General features: G+C 33.4%; 1 non-coding gene across 1 annotated transcript; it reads left to right on the forward strand.

The window, feature by feature from the left end:
- The first annotated feature begins 6,010 nt into the window (after positions 1–6,010).
- LOC121229811 (small nucleolar RNA R71) lies at positions 6,011–6,116 on the forward strand. Its single transcript, XR_005927767.1, has one exon. It is a non-coding gene; the product is annotated as a small nucleolar RNA R71 (small nucleolar RNA).
- Positions 6,117–16,923: the final 10,807 nt, after the last annotated feature.

The following is a 16,923-nucleotide window of genomic DNA, read 5'->3' on the forward strand; positions in this document are numbered from 1 at the left end:
TATGAAGATATGTATAAAAGAGTTTAAATTTTCGGTTATATATACATTGATAATATGGCTTTGAAAGGGTATGTTCTTTTGATTATAGATACATGTATATTCGATCAAGGTAAAATTTGTACATGGAAGTATATGTTATATATGAAATTGTGAGCTTGAAAATAAATGTGATCATGATAGTATAAATTAGTTTGATTAAACTAAGTTGATATTAATATTGAGTTATTTATTTGCTTATGACTTACTAAGCTCTCGAAGCTTACTCTATGTGTTTTTCCTATGTCTTTAGAGTTTCAGTGAATTGCTCGAGTTGGAAGTTGTTGGAGACGTCATCACACTATCCGAATATCATTTTGGTAACTAATGCTTTGAGATTTGGTTATGTGGCATGTATAGGCTTGTTTTGATATATTTGGTTTTGAAGTTTGTATATTTATATATATAGCCATACGAAAATGGCTTGATTATAATGTTAAAGTTAGTGTGCTTGTGGCTATGACTTAAACTTATTTTGGAAGTATCAAATGTGGTATAATGTGTGCTGGATGATTGTATAATATGGCTTGGTGATGAGGTAAAATGATGGATATATATTTGGTTGTAAATTGGCTTTATAGGTTCGGATCCAAACGGCTAGAAATAATGTTTATGATTATATAGATTTGATCATGATATATGTTCATATGGGGAATTAGGTTTCATGCTACTTATATGAGGTGTGTTTGATATATGAATCAATTTGGAAACTGTTTATAAAGTGTTGTGTATTCGGTTATGTGATGAAATTATATATGATGATTATAATCAACTTTGTGATTTGGCAATGATAGTTTAAATCATTTAGTCAAGTGTTTAGTAAAATGTTAATGTTAAATTTGTTGTATTGGTCTTATTATAAAGATTATTTATGTGTAAAATATATGTGTTTACTATGCCGTGGAAATAGTTTAATTTAGATTATTATGTTAACCGAATAATTCATGAGATGAATAAATATATATATATATATGAATTGGCTTGATTATTAAATTTGTAAATTGATTATACTTTGATTAGTAGTATGTGTTTTAAAATGGTTTATATTAATTAGGTAAAATGAGTACATTACATTGATGTTTAAAAATTTTATACTTGATCATTTGGTGAGGTTGATTATACCGAATGTGTTTTGGTTTATTTGCCATGTGATATTGCATATTAAGTATAATATGCGCATGTATTGGAATAAAATAAAATGCATGATTATATTTGGTTAAACTTAGTTAAAAAAATTGTTGTAAAGGAGTTAATATTACTATGTGCATGATTGAATTGTATGACCGTATTGAGTGGTAATTTGATCGGTAATGCCTCGCAACCCTAATCTGGCGACGGATACGGGTTAAGAGTGTTACAGTATACAAGTATTAAAGGTCTCACCTGTAGGAATCCATCAATAGATCATACAAGTAATTTTATTATCTGAGCAGAATACAAAGTCATTTATGCATATGTTCAGTGTAATGTCCATTCATGTATAAGGATATTTTAGGTCACAAATGACTTTTCATCTTGTAACGTTCTAAACCTTAGGACAAGTATGAAATTCAAAAATAGTAAGCATAAAAAATGATTTTAAACACAAAAATAGTTTGACACATCGTATTGGTTTATACGCTTCCCCCTTAGTGACCTTTACCCACTCACCGCATAATTTCTCCTTCTCTCACCTTCATTGTCTCTCTATATATAGGAAATCATAGCATGACATAGTAACTATGGCTAGCCTTACAAGTTTTTATGCACTAACGAATGATTTTTTCTTTCTTTTGTGACTTTCTTACTTTTCTCTTTTTCAGTACATCTCACTCATGAATGTCTTTTTGCTAATTTAAGACTTTTTATAATCTTGCTAATTCCCTTTTTGGATATTTTTTTTGCACATTAGACTAACTTATAGTTCCTATATCATGCCAATATTTCCTATTTCACTCTATTTTTACGAACTCCACCATGATGTATTTACTTAACCCTCAATACGTATGGCCAAATCTATAATCGTGCAGTGCAGGACCAAAGGAAAAAGGCAAATACACATTAACATTTTCAGGTTTGGGGCTTGTAATGAGGTTCATCAAGAAGTTTCAAGAAGCTCAAAAGTTGGTATTAAAGGTGAAATATAAATAGGACAACTTTTTGGCTCTTGATGGGGTTCCTCTTGTGATTGTGTTCACTCGAATTATTTGTGTCTCCTTCATGTTGGGTTCCTACATAGAAAATTTAGCAAAGGGAAACAAAACGAAAAATCTATTTAATTATTCCTACTCTTACAAATTCTAAATTAAAATCATCCAAAAATTAATACAAGTCTTTATAAAATTAAAATAGTTCAATTGTCATCCTCATCCATCTCTTCAGTCCCATCATTCTCCTCACCGTCTCCTTCCTTCTTACTTTCATACACTTCTTCTTCTTGTCCTATATACATTAACTCAAACATTTTAGATTTATAAATTGGGATTCAGATGTTATTTTTCCATGAAAATTCTTGGAATATTGGTCCCGACTCTTACATCCACTGTATCATCCGATCAAGCTTTGGATGGCTGCTTTCACCGACGTCTTGTTAAGCTCATGTCAACCTCTATGATAAGGCCGGTGTAGCGGCCACTTCTTTTGGTTGCTTGCTCCAATTCTTTATTTGTTTGGCTTACAATTCTATGTACTATTGGAACAAGGTATTGCCAATAACAATTTTGGAAGGATTCAGCGACTTCTCAGAGGATTTCATAGGTATACTCGCTTTTCTGCATAATGTAGTCACTAGGTGGGGAAAAAAGATTTCCACCTTCCGGCTACCAATGCATCTTCTCATGTTCTGATGAATCCATTTACCGATATATACTTGTTTTTTTGCAAAATAGCATAGAGTAACACTGAAGTAAAAGTATTAATGTCAAAAACATTTAAAGCAGATACAATTCTTATGCATACAATTCAGATCTACATTTTGGCCTTAGGAAACATGATTGCTTGATCAAAGGATACTGGATATTGGTAACTGCGCGATATTTCCATTCACCCCTACCTTCAGTCAAGAATTTTATAATGTTATCCATATCTATGTCTCGAAAATATTTCAGATCAGCTTCATCAATAATTTTTTTCATAGTATGGAGCATTATGAAAGTCGCAAATAATACACAAGGTTACTCTAACCCCTTTCCCTCACACAAGAACCATATCCCAAATATAACCTTCGGTGTTTCTAGACTCTTGGTACCATAATGATGCATAAAATTTTTGAGCAACGGAGGCCAAAGCACTCTCTTTAAGGATCGTCCAAAAATGTTCCCACCTATGATATCACATTAAAGGCCATATTTCCTTACACAAAATCATGGATGGATCAAATCACATCTCTTGGATGAATGTTTTCCTTGAAGTTCATTAAAATATTTTTTAATATTTTTATTTGGGAAAGTAAAGGGATTTTGAACCATCGATGGCTCCATTTCCATGGTTCGCCTAACTTTCCTAAGAGGCATGATATTTCAATCCTAAGCAAACAATTCAATCGAACAGTAAAAATTTTGAGTTTAGAAACCCTTAACCTTTAATATATGGTCAAATTTTGTTTGAATTCATAACTTTTCGCTGATGTTCCCATTCCTTGTTGCCCCAAATATGTTGAAGGGTTTGCGAAGAATAAATAGAATTTTTAAGAAATTGGCTTTTAGGGTTTAAGATATTTTGATAGATTTGAGAGAATTTGAAGGATTAGGGGTTAAGAGGTGTTTTAATTAGAAGTATATATGGTTTTATGTTATAAAATAAGGTTTTAAAGTGTTAAAAATCAAGTTAAATGAAGAATAAGCTACTGGGTTACGTAAATGGGTTGGGTTAACCCTTTAGAAAATTGTAGCGATGTCGCGACACAAGGGTTCCATGTCGCAACATCCCTGGCAGTCACCGATGTCACGAGACAAGGGTTCCATGTCACGACATGTTTGTCAGTTTGGAAGTATGAAGGAAATTGTCTGCTATGTTGCAACTCACTAGGGAATTTTCACGACACCGACTCTATTTTTACTAAAAAAATTCTAACTTTAAGGATGTTTCAGCTTAGAGATAAACCTACATCAAATAAAAGTCAAAATCTAAACTGGTGATTAGTTACATATACAATAATTTACAAAAGTTAAGCAGTTCAACTAATTTTTAAGTTTTACTATTGATTCATCCGACAGTGTCATCAGTTTATCGATGGAGGATTTTCCCATTCTGTCAGTATTGGTTGATCTTCCATCCTGCCATTCCGCTTGTACCCATTTGTCCCTTTCCTTAAACCTATTAGTTTTTTCTACATGCATAAAAGGAAGCGCGTCTCTTGACTTGGGGACTTTCGAAATAAATAATTTTTTACATTGCTCCCCTAACTTCCTTCTATCGTCTGCGCTTGATTGATGACCACATTTAAACATTTCTATCTCACTATTGATTTTTATAGTTAATTCATTTTTCTCTAAATCAATGGTGGACCTAGAAGTAGCCAAGAAGGGTCTTCCTAATAATATTAGTATCTCACGACCTTCAAAATCAAGTACCATAAAATCTATAAGGATAATAAAACTTCAAACTTTGACTAACAAGTCTTCCAACACCCCTTTTGGATGTATCCAAGACTTGTTAGCCAACTATAATGTTATTTGAGTAGTTTTCAGATCCCCTGACTCGATTTTTTCAAAAATCGAGAGAGGCATTAACTTAATACTAGCTCCTAGATCGCATAAAGCTCTATTAAAATGAATACTCCCTATCTCTATGGGAATAATAAAACTTCCTGGGTCTTCTGATTTTTGAGGCACATGTCTTGATATAATCACGCTACAGGATGCATTTAAAGTAACTTGTTCTCCTACCTTAATTTTCTTATGCTTGGCCATCATTTCTTTTAAAAACTTAGCGTATTTGGGAACCTTTTCAATTTACTCAATCAAAGGTAGATTAAACATTTAATGTTTTAAACAGGTTTAGAAAACTTAAAAATTCATCCTCATCCCACTTTTATTTTTCTTCCAATCTTGAAAGGAATGGGATTTTTGTACTGTTAGAATCTTTAGTTATTTCCTTCTCTGTTTCTATTGACGGTGTGATTACCTCCTATAATTCTGGATCATCTTCCGCTTCTAGGGGCATTTCTTGAGGTTCGTCATTCTTCTCCGTAATTGCCTCCGAAGTGGTGGCTTGTAGGCTACTCAATACTTTGCCCGATCAGAATGCAATTGCTTTCACATGCTCCTTACTTCTCTCCATAGATTATCTTGCGTGTTGTTGGGAACACTTTTGCCTATTTGTCTTTTGATGTCACCCATTATGCTCATCAATTGGCTCATTTGAACCTCGATTTTAGTCAATGTTCTTGTTAAATTGATGCACTCAGACTGCACCTATTTGACATTAGTTCTTATTGACTACATTTCTCCCTCAATTCTATCCAACCGTTGACTACATGCATTATGGTCATTTAGGTTGACCCTAGAGGTTTATTCAAATAAGAATGTTGGTAATTAGTATTTTTAACTTGATTTGAATTGTTACCTCCTCATTGGCTTCCTATCCATCTTAAATTTGGGTGATCCCTCTAGCCAGGATTGTATGAGTTTGAATAAAGGTTTCCACCCATATCCCAATGTAGTTTATATCCTAGGCAGGATTATTGATATAATGGAAGAGTGGCTTAACTCCTCCATGTATAGACGGCGTAGAAGTAGATTCAATATGGTTAAATCTATCCACTATTTTTTGGTATTTATCATCCTCCTAGATAGCTTTAACCATAGCTAGTTTCTAGCCATATTTAAAGCGTTCAATTGGCCACTGATAAGAGTTTAGTCCAATGTTCTCAATGATTTCATACACATCCTCATATATTTTATTCATAAGGGCTCCTACTGCTGCTCCGTCTAATCCAGATCGTGCATTTGCATCCAACCCATTATAAAATACTTTTAGTCGTATCCATTCAGGAAATTCGTGGTGCAAGCATTTTTTAATCAACATTTTGAATCGTTCCCATGCCTCACAGAAACTTTCTCTCTCCATCTGCCTAAAAACAATAATCTCTCTTCTTAGTTGCACTGCTTTGCTGATTGGGAAAACTTTTGTAATAACTTTCTAACTTGTTAATCCCATGTCATGATAGACCCTGATGCCTGCGAGTAACCAAGAAAAAGCATTATCAATAAAGGAAAATAGGAACAACCGGAGACAAATAGCATCATCAGTGACTCCGTTATACTTCAAAGTATCACAAAGTTGAAGAAATCATTTTAAATGTTGGTTAGGATCCTTTTTCATAGTGCCCCTAAACTGCAGATTGTTTTAAATCATTTGAATCTTAGTCAGTTTTATCTCGAAGTTATTAGTTGTAATCATCGCCCTTGCTATACTTTCTTGAACCATATCTAGACTTGGTAAGAAGTTATTTCATTCTGAGCTATCTAAATGTTTGTAGAAAGCTGTGGTGCTATTGGATTTCCTAGGGCGTTATTGTTAGCGTTGTCGAACAATGCATTTTCACATGGTACATTACCTACAACTAGTGGTAGATTTTGCATCTGTTGCTGTTGTTATTATCGGTGATTTCTTTAGATTATTCTTTCTAGATCTACACTAAACCCAAAAAGAGGAGATTAATAAATAATAAATGGAATCAAATCACATCTATAACTCACAAATTTCTTAATTATTCCTTTAAAGTGCAAAAATTAAAATTGATCTAGCGACATTGCCTCATCGGCAATGACGTCAACAACTTGTTCGCCTCTAGATCTACTAACGTCCAGAGTGTGAATATTATAATAAAATATAGAATTACGAGGTGGTACCCCAAGTATTTGGGTCTAGTTGTAATATAGTTTTCAAACGGTGTGGGTGAGTACTACAAGGATCGTACCCAAGGGAGGTGATTGCTAGATTAGATCTAACCTACAAACTAAAAGATCTAGTTAGTACTTTAAATTTAGTTATAGTACGAAGAATATAAAATAAAGGATTTTTTGTGTTTTTATAACAATAGTAAAAATAAAACAAAATAAAAAGATAAAATTCAAGAGATTAAAATGAAGAATAAATGAAATCTATTTATGGGTGATTAGCTCCCTTCGATAACCTCCATCAACTATCGTCTAGGGTTCCTCATCAATCAACTAGTCGTTACCTTAGTAGGATCTTCCGATCTTCCACTAATATAACGAGTCAGCAAGTACTTATTTTCTGACCTCACAGTCCAGACTAGTTTGGGGTTAAAGTGTTTACGGATGGGCAATACCAATTTTGGGTTAATTATCACCTTGATGACTTCCCGAAGTTTTCAAGCATAGGGTTTGTTTCACGTTCTCCCTTTCCCAAATAGTTGATCCCTTGAGTAACACTACAAAACAGTTAGCAGATCATACCTCAACTCGCTAATCCCCCATAGAGGGATTAGTTTCTCATGCCATTCATAAACAATATGTAATCGACGTAAAAAGAAAGCATGTTACTTAAATCGACAAGATAGAGTAAATGAAACAGCCTGATTGTATTGAGATTAAACGCAAATTCACAAAGTTTGAATGGTTCCACAATCCAAATCTTTTGAAAGAAAACAACGAACAAATAAACCAGATTCTAGAAACCTAAGAAAGAAAGAAAATGAAACTAAATCTAAAGAAAGAAACTAGGTTAATGAAAAGGTGTCCATAACATGTGCCAAAGGAGCCTATTTATAGCCTTCAAGTGGCCATCGTCCTTAAACTAAGTCAGTTGGCATTTCTGAGCTTTAAATCCGGTTGTGCAGACCAAAATGCCCTTACTTCATTTTAATATTTGTCCCAAAGTTGATTTCATGACACACCAGGACCTGTGTTGTGACATAGAAGTCAGTATGTTTCTCTTTGGAGTCTCGTCAGGGGTATGTCACAACACGCTTAGTCATTGTTGCCACATCGAAGGCAGTTTCATACTTTCTCTATTCTACTCTCCATGTTGCGAGATCATGCCTCTCGTGTTGTGATGTGGCATCCAGTATCGGCTTAAAATGCCTTCTAATGGTCTCCTTGACACTCATGAAGTACGTTAGCTCTCCCTTAGGCCTCATTCAACCCTTAAGGTCAATAAAAAACTCAAGTTACACATTTTATTAGATATAAGTAAAACTAAAGAATCTTAATTAGAATATGACAGAAATGCTTGCATTCAAGCTCCTTAAGTGTGATAATTGATTTAATCTACTACACCAAATTACGGCAGATCAATAGCCAAAAACATGGGTAAATGACATCCTCTCATTGGCATTACATGGCTGATGAAAAGTAAACGTGGCCACAGGTTGTCCATCTTTGTGATAGATGAATTTATGACCATTTGATAGTGATTGACTTTTCATGAAGGAATATGTAATGGTTACCATGAGATAAAATATAATCATATTGGGAGAACAAATATTATCCCAAAGGGATCAAGGATATCCTATAAGGAAAATACTCTTATGACAATGTTATTGGACGAGCACTGAGTAGTTGTTTTCATAATGACATGTCATTGGGGAGAGTTCAGTCACGATACCATAATGGAATGACTTCGTGACTAAACAAGTTTATAATTAGGTGAATAACCGGAACTTAATTATAAATCACTTGATCCTCAACTACATATATCCAATCATCCCTCTGCTAGCTCATTGAAACCAGAAATGATTTGCGTGTTTGAATAGAAATGAACGAAATGAATAGGAAAAGAGAAATGGAAAACATTCAGGAATGCTTATATTTTTCTTCGAAATGAAGATATGGAATCATTTGGAAATAAATGTAGATTTCCAAAAATGGAAATGATCCATTTGCAATCTTATATAGATTACTTAAAAAATGATTAGAAGAATGAGTTTATATTTTTGGATTGTTTTGAAGCCCGAAAATAAAAAATAAACCATTGGGTCATAGTGAACATGTTGAGTTGTGAAATATTAGACATATTTTCTTGAAATTTTACTAGGGGTAAAATCATCAAAATTTTACCAAGGGTAAAATTGTCAAAAAATTTACTTGAGGTAAAATAGGGATGGGAAATTTTTTTATATAGAAATATTAAAGTTTATTATGGGAAATAGAAAAACTGAATTGGGTTGGATTACATTACAAAGTACTGGGTTAAAAAGGCCCAAGAAGTACTTGTAATTAGACTTGATGTGAGAGAGGCCCAAAAACCCCTATTGGACATGAAAGGGCCGAAAACCCTAGTTAGAATACTAGGGTGTGTAGTCCACCTTAGTCCTATTCTGCGCAGGATGTTGTTTTTATATTTGAAATAAACCATTAAAGCTCAACAAGGTTTCTACCTTCTCTTCCTATATAAATATGGCATTGGTAGAACTATTAATAGAACTTTGAGAGATTGTTATTTTGTCAAAAAATAAAGAGAATTTATTCTCTCCTATTCCATATTTTTTTTGGAATAACAATTCTACCAGTTTCTATTAAGATGAGAGGGTTTTCCTTTTCACCTTAAAATGAGAGAAAACTTTTTCTAGTTCTATGTTTCAATTCAATTGGTTCGAGCCCACATTCGAAGTAGTTCATGGTACAAGAATAGCGAAGAAGATCATTTGCTTGAAAATCGAGAACAACGAACTTCAGCTAAGCCAAAAACAAATGTACGAATTTAGTTAAGGTTTATTGCTATAAATATCACAAATCAGGTCAATTTTCAAAATTTTAATTTTCGTTGTTTAAGAAAACTATTTTCAAACAGAATTTTTCTCACAATTAGTATCAGAGCAACAGTTTGTGCTATGTTTATGCTATAAACCAAGATCGAATCTCTCTCTTCATCTTGTTTGATTAATATTTGATAAGATGTGGCATGTTTGTAATTATTGACATGTTTAGGGAAATGTAAGTGTATGAATGTAATATTATATATATTTTTCATATAATTATTACTTTTTGCCAACTTTTTGGTTCTTAAGAAAAAGAACTGGACTATCATCTCCACATCCACCTCCACGTAGGATTATTTGTTATTTATAAAATTCTTGTGAGCCGGAGACGAACATAAGACATAAATTTAATTTTTCATAAAGGAGTCCATGATGAGGAGAAAATGGAGTGATGGCAATTGAAGATACAAGGAATGCCTTGTGGTGAAAAACTATATATATCTTTTGTTTTTCATTTATTTTCTAGAATTAGAACCATGGAAACCTTAGCTGGAAATTTTATTTTATTACCCATCTATTTACATATCTGTTTAATAATTATTTATGATATAATTGTGATATATATATGTATGAGATGATCCATAATTGATCTATTAAAGATAAGAAATATGGTAATGAGAAAATGCATTTGTTGCATTGTTTCATTCACTTCTTTAGGTTATTCGATTACTATGAGATGTGTGGTAATGAGAACGTGCATGTCTAGGATTTTCTCTAGCAAGGAAAGACTTAGTTTTTAAGTGGTCAAATATGACTCACCTCCCTTTCCTAGGAACCTACCTAGTGCACGATTCACATTCACTTCTTTAGTTTTTCCCTTAAAGAAAAATTGTGGAGAACAAAAAGTGTTAGATTGAATCCTGTGAATAATTGAATGTGAATATTATAAAATTACCGTAGCATATCATGCATATATGAGATAAGCATGTCATATAGTTTAAGAAAGAATGTCACATGTACTTGTCCTGCATATGCTGATCATACATGATTAAAATCGAAAATTATAAAAGCCTTGCATGTTTTTGAAAATATTGAATGGGGGAAGGTCTCTAAACAAGACCTATGGCCTCCACCAATGGTCTCTTATGATGGCATGGCAAGTGTGCTACCCCACGATAGGATTTCTATGTGGATTTCATTGAGGATATTTCTTGATAGTAAGAAGAATTCTCTTGTGATCAAATGATGATTGAAATATTGTGGTAGGCATGATCATGCAATAGGTTAAAAAATTCTATCTTCAAAAGAGGAAAACTAGTCAGAGCATGATATTTGGTGAGATTGTCCCACTATGACTCATTTGTGGTGCATGATGCGATATGTATTGAGTTGATAGTTATACACTCAAGATTTTCTAGTTAAGTAACTCTACACGAAACTCTACTTAAGTTAGAATGATGGTCAAATGCTACACGATTATTAGTATGTGTGAATGCCTAAGGAATTAGGTTTATGTAGTAATTGAATAGAAATCAATGTTCTTACTAGTTGATCATGACGACCCCATGGTGCCTTGATTCAATAGGTATAGAATTATTATTGTAATGTATTACAAATGTTTTCAAGGTTTAATGTAAGACGCATGCATCATCTTAGTGCATATTGTAATGTTGCAAAACATTCTCAAACATTTTCTTAATACAAAGATATTAATATATGATTATTTTTATTTTCAATTCGAAAATGGTTCCAACTCCCTTATTGAAAATACTCACTAAAAACAAACTAAACGGGACCAATTATAAGGAATGGAAAAGGAACTTGATAATTGTCACTGGAAAAAGGAACTTGATAATTGTCCTGAGCTGTGAGAAACTTAAAATAGTTCATGATACTAAGTGCCCTTTGACCACTCAAGCTTAGGATAAAAAATGCTTGGAAGAGTCTAATGAGATAGCCTATTGCTATATGTTGGCAAGCCTTACCAGCACTCTGTATAAGCAACTAGAGTGTTGAAAGACTACTAAAGTGATTTTAGATAAGCTAGAAGGTATGTTCGGAGGCCAAGCTACCTTGACTCGACAGTCTGTAATAACTAGGTTAATAAATGCCCAGCAAAAGCCCGATAACTCCAGTCAAATACCATATAATCACTCTTATAGGCTAATTTACCAAAGTTACAGACAATGAGGCTGATTTGGACCAAAACACCCAAATAGAGATGGTGTTCAAAAGTTTTTCCAAAGATTTGTCTAATTTCAGGCTGCATATAACCTTGGCAACAAAAACCTGATGCTTATGTAACTCATGAAGGAGTTACAATCCTATGAGTTGATGTTGAACGGCGGTCAATCAGTCTAAAGAGAAAAATCAAATATATTTGTCTCTTCTTCTTTAAAAGGGAAGGGAAATCACACTCAAAAAGACAAGACTAAGGTCTCTAGGCCACCATAAGTGAAAAGGAAGAGAATTAGAAAGCTAAAAGACTTATCTAATCCTAAATGCTTCTTCTAAGCAAGAAAAGGCACTTCAAGGCAAACTGTAAAGAATGGAAATAGTACCTAGCTACAAAAGGCAAAGGTATGAAACTCTTGATGATAGAAGTATATTTAATGGAAGACTCAATAGACCATTGGTTCATTGATTCGGGAGCCATTAATCATGTATGTTTTTCTATGCAGGGGTTCGAGGAGATAGAAGATCTTAGAGATCAGAGCTTATTGTTTCTGACTAGAAACGGGACAAGTGTAGCAACTAAAAAAATGAGATGTAAATCTTTATTTTGATAATTTTAGGGAGATCATTTTAAAATACGTTTTCTATATACCAAGTTTCAAAAGAAACTTAATTTTTGTTGCATGTTTATATAAAGACGACTTGATCGTGACTTTTAATAATAGAATTGTAATATTTAGAAATCGTAATCTTACCTGTAATGGATAGATGCCAAATAATCATTTTTTTATCAAACCAAAGATGTACACACTCTTTGTGACTGAAATATCGAATGAACGAATTAAAACTTCTCACTCTAAAGAAGCATACCTTTAGCATTTGAGATTTGATCATATTAAACGAGAAAGAATCACTAGACTTGTGAAAGACGACATCTTAAGTTCACTTTAAGAAGTTGATCTTCCACAATGTGAATCTTGCTTGGAAGGTAAGATGACTTAACGATCTTTTAATGTAAAAGGAATGAAGGACAGAAAACCCTAGAACTTGTGCACATTGATGTATGTGGCCCCATGAACGTTAGTGTAAGAGGTGGTTATGAGTATTATGTAACTCTATTGATGACTATTCCAGATATGGGTACGTATACCTGATACACCACAAGAGTCAAAGCTTTGATAAGTTCAAAGAGTTTCATGCAGAAATGGAGAAACAACTAGGTTTACCCTTAAAGGCACTTCAGTCTGATTGAGGTAGGGAATATTTATTTGATGATTTCTTAGGGTACCTCATAGAGAATGAGATTCTATCCCAGTTAGCCATGTTGAGCACTTCACAATAAAATGGCATGATCGAGAGAAGAAATCGAACACTGTTAGACATGATACGTTTGATGTTCAAAGTTGCTAGTATTTTTTAGGGGGTAGATTGTACAAACGACTTGCTATATTCTAAATCAAGTATCAACTAAGGCAACATGGAAAACCCCCTACTAATTATGGCATGGTAGGAAGCCAAATTTTAATCATTTTAGGATTTGGGGATGCCCGACCCACGTATTGGATAAAGATGCGAAGAAATTGGACTCACAAATAGAATTTTGCATGTTTGTAGGATATCCAAAGGGAACAAATGGTGGTTTGTTTTATAACCCAAAAGAGTAGACTGTTGTAGTCTCAACTCATGCTACTTTCCTTGAAGAAAGTTACATGAATGACTTCAAACCTTGGAGTAAAGAGGTACTCGAGGAGTTTTGGGGAAATATAAAAAACCCTATTAAATGGTTCCAGAACCAAATCATAATAGTAGACCTACAAATGATCAGCAGCAAAAGGAGCCTCGTCACAGTGGGAGGGTGTCTCATAAGCCTGAGTTCTTCGAATTAGGTGGAAGTGTTTTTAATACTAAGACTACTAAACAGGAAGATAATAACCCACTTACATATGACGAACGATGCAGAGTGTTGATTCTAAGCTCTGGGAAATAGCTATGAAAGCTAAGATGGACTCTATGTATTCCAACTCAATATGAGAACTTTTAGACTTACCAGAAAGGATTATACCCATAGGGTGTAATTGGATCTACAAGAGGAAAAGAAATACGAGTGGAAAAGTGGAAACTTATAAGGCTAGACTTGTAGCAAAATGTTATACTTAGAAAAAAGGCATCGATTATGAAGAAACCTTCTCTCTGGTTTCTATGCTCAAGTCAATTTGCATATTACTATCCATTACGATGACTCTCTATTACGAGATCTAGAAAATGGATGTTAAGGCAATCTGTTTGAATGGCTATCTCGAAGAGAGCATCTACATGATGCAACCCACCAGATATATAGCTAAAGGAAATGAGCATAAAGCTTGTAAACTGTTTACATCCATATATGGACTAAAGCAGGCGTCTTACTCATGGAATCAAATATTCGATCAAGCAATTAAAACTTTTTGATTTAAGTAAAATGTAGATGAATCATGTGTTTATAAACGTTTAGGGGACAAAAATGTAGTTTTTCTCGTTCTATATGTCAATGATATTCTACTCATTGGGAATGATGTAGGGACATTGTCATTGGTTAAACTATGGTTAACTCAAAAATTTAGCATGAAGGACGTGTGAGAAGCTAATTTTGTTCTAGGTATTCAAATCTTGAGTGATCAAAAAAACAAAGTGATAGCACTTTCTCAAGCTTCATACATAGACAATATATTGGATCGTTATGCAATAACTGATTCGAAGAAGAGAAATCAACCCTCCGTATTAAGATTTCATCTCTCTTTAGAGAATTTTCCTAAGACAATGAAAGAAAGAGAGAACATGAGAAAGGTTCCTTATGCTTCGGCAATAGAAAGTCTCATGTATGCTATTTTATGCACACACCCAGATATCTATTTTCTAGTAGGGTTGGTAAGTCGATATCAAGTGAATCTAGAACAAAAGCATTGGCAAACAGTTATTCATATACTCAAGTATTTATGGAGAACAAGTGATTCTACGCTTTTGTATTTCAGAGGAAACTTTACTCCTATTGGATATACTAATTTTGACTTCCAAATGTGTTGAGATTCGAGGAAATCAACATGAGGATGTGTTTTTTCCCTAGGCAGTGGGTCAATTGTGTGGAGAAGTGTAAAATAGACTTGCACTACTAACTTCACTATGGAGGGTCGAATATGAGGTATGAAAAAAGCTATGGCATTGTAACAATGGGGATATAGCTAAAACTAAATAAACCATAGAAGGATAAAACACAAAAGGAAGATGAGAGTGTTTGATGGAATAGTAGATATAGTCAAAAATTGCATTTGAGGACAAACCTGGGGATTTGTTTAGCCAAGACTCTTATAGTTAGAGGTTTTTTGGGAAATATAAGCAGGGCACAAGAATGCAAAATGTGACTTATCTACTTCACTAGGGCAAATGAGAGGCTATTGGATCTGGTAACCTAAGTGTATTATTTTCATTAATATACACTTGTAATTTTTTGGAATAGATTGGTTAATAAAACAAATTCATTGATTACATTAATATACTTTGTATAATTATCTTCACATGGTTTTTGCATGCAAAGCAAAATGGAAGCAAATGTTGCTCATTAGTCGTCTAAATGTTTAACTAATACTAAGCAGTATTATGTGGTTTGATCGTAGTACGAAAATATAACTCGTATTAGTAGACAAACCTAAACATGTCCTTAGTCTAATCGAAAATTAGCAAAGCAATTAAAAAACTAATATGTTGTCTATCAAGTCTAATTGGGGAGATGCCTTGTCTTGCGCATCGGAGCTGATGCCTCCTAGAAGATAGAGACATAGATGTGACTAACTAGATTGACAGTAAATTAGACAGAAATCAAGAAGAATAGTTCTTGAATCCATTTATGGATATATTCACTTTTGACATTCATAGTGTGGCATACCTAAATCTGAGTGGATAGCGGACTATGTATTTGTGACTCTGAGTGGATAGCGGACTATGTATTTGTGACTCATACACTTTGATGTAAGTAAAAGCCTGAGATCAAATAGATAAGAAATCAAAAACTGGTGCGTTGGGTGTACGACTTTTTTAGTATGCAGCGCAATTCACAGAATTTTAATTTATAGCCCAAAACTGGGTAAACGATATCCTCTCATTGGCATTACATGGTTGATGAAAAGTAAATATGGCCACGGTTTGTTCATCTTTGTGATGGATGACTTGATCATTATTTAAGAGTGATTGACTTTTCATTAAGGAGGATGTAACGGTTACAATGAGATAAAATAGGATCATATTAATATTGGGTGAGCGTATATTACCCCAAAGAGATCAAAGATATCCTATTAGGGTAACACACTTATGACAAGGTCTTTGGACAAGCACTGAGTAGTTGCTTTCATAATGGTATGTCCTTAGGAAGACCTCAGTTACGATACTATAGAGGAATGAACTCATGACTAAATGAGTTTATAATTAGGCAAAAAATCAAAAATTAACTATAAATCATTTGATCCTCAACTACAAATCTCCAATTGGTCCCTCCGCTAGCTCATTGAAACCAGAAATGAATTGCATGTTTGAATAGAAATGAACAGAATGAATAAGAAAAGAGAAATAGGAAACATTTAGGATTGATTATGGTTTTCTATGAAATGGATAAATGGAAAAATTTGGAAATGAATGTTGGTTTTCAAAAATGGAAATGAAAATGAAAATGGAAATCATCCATTTGCAATATTATATGGATTACTTAAAAAATTATCAAAAGAATGAGTTTAGGTTTTTGGACTGTTTTGAAACACAAAAATGAAAATGAGCCATTCGATTATAGTCAACATGTTGAGTTGTGAAGTATTGAAGATATTTTCTTGAAATTTTACTAGAGGTAAAATTGTCAAAATTTTGTTGGGGATAAAATAGAGATGAGAAAATTGTTTTATATATAAATATTAAAGTTTATTTTGGGAAATAGAAAAACTAAATTGGGTTGGATCACATTACAGAGTACTAGGTCAAAAATGCCCAAGACGTACTCGTAATTGTACCCGATATGAGAGAGGCCTAAAAACCCCTTATGAACATGAAGG

This window comes from Gossypium hirsutum, chromosome A05 (genome assembly GCF_007990345.1).
Source record: "Gossypium hirsutum isolate 1008001.06 chromosome A05, Gossypium_hirsutum_v2.1, whole genome shotgun sequence".
Taxonomy (NCBI): domain Eukaryota; kingdom Viridiplantae; phylum Streptophyta; class Magnoliopsida; order Malvales; family Malvaceae; genus Gossypium; species Gossypium hirsutum.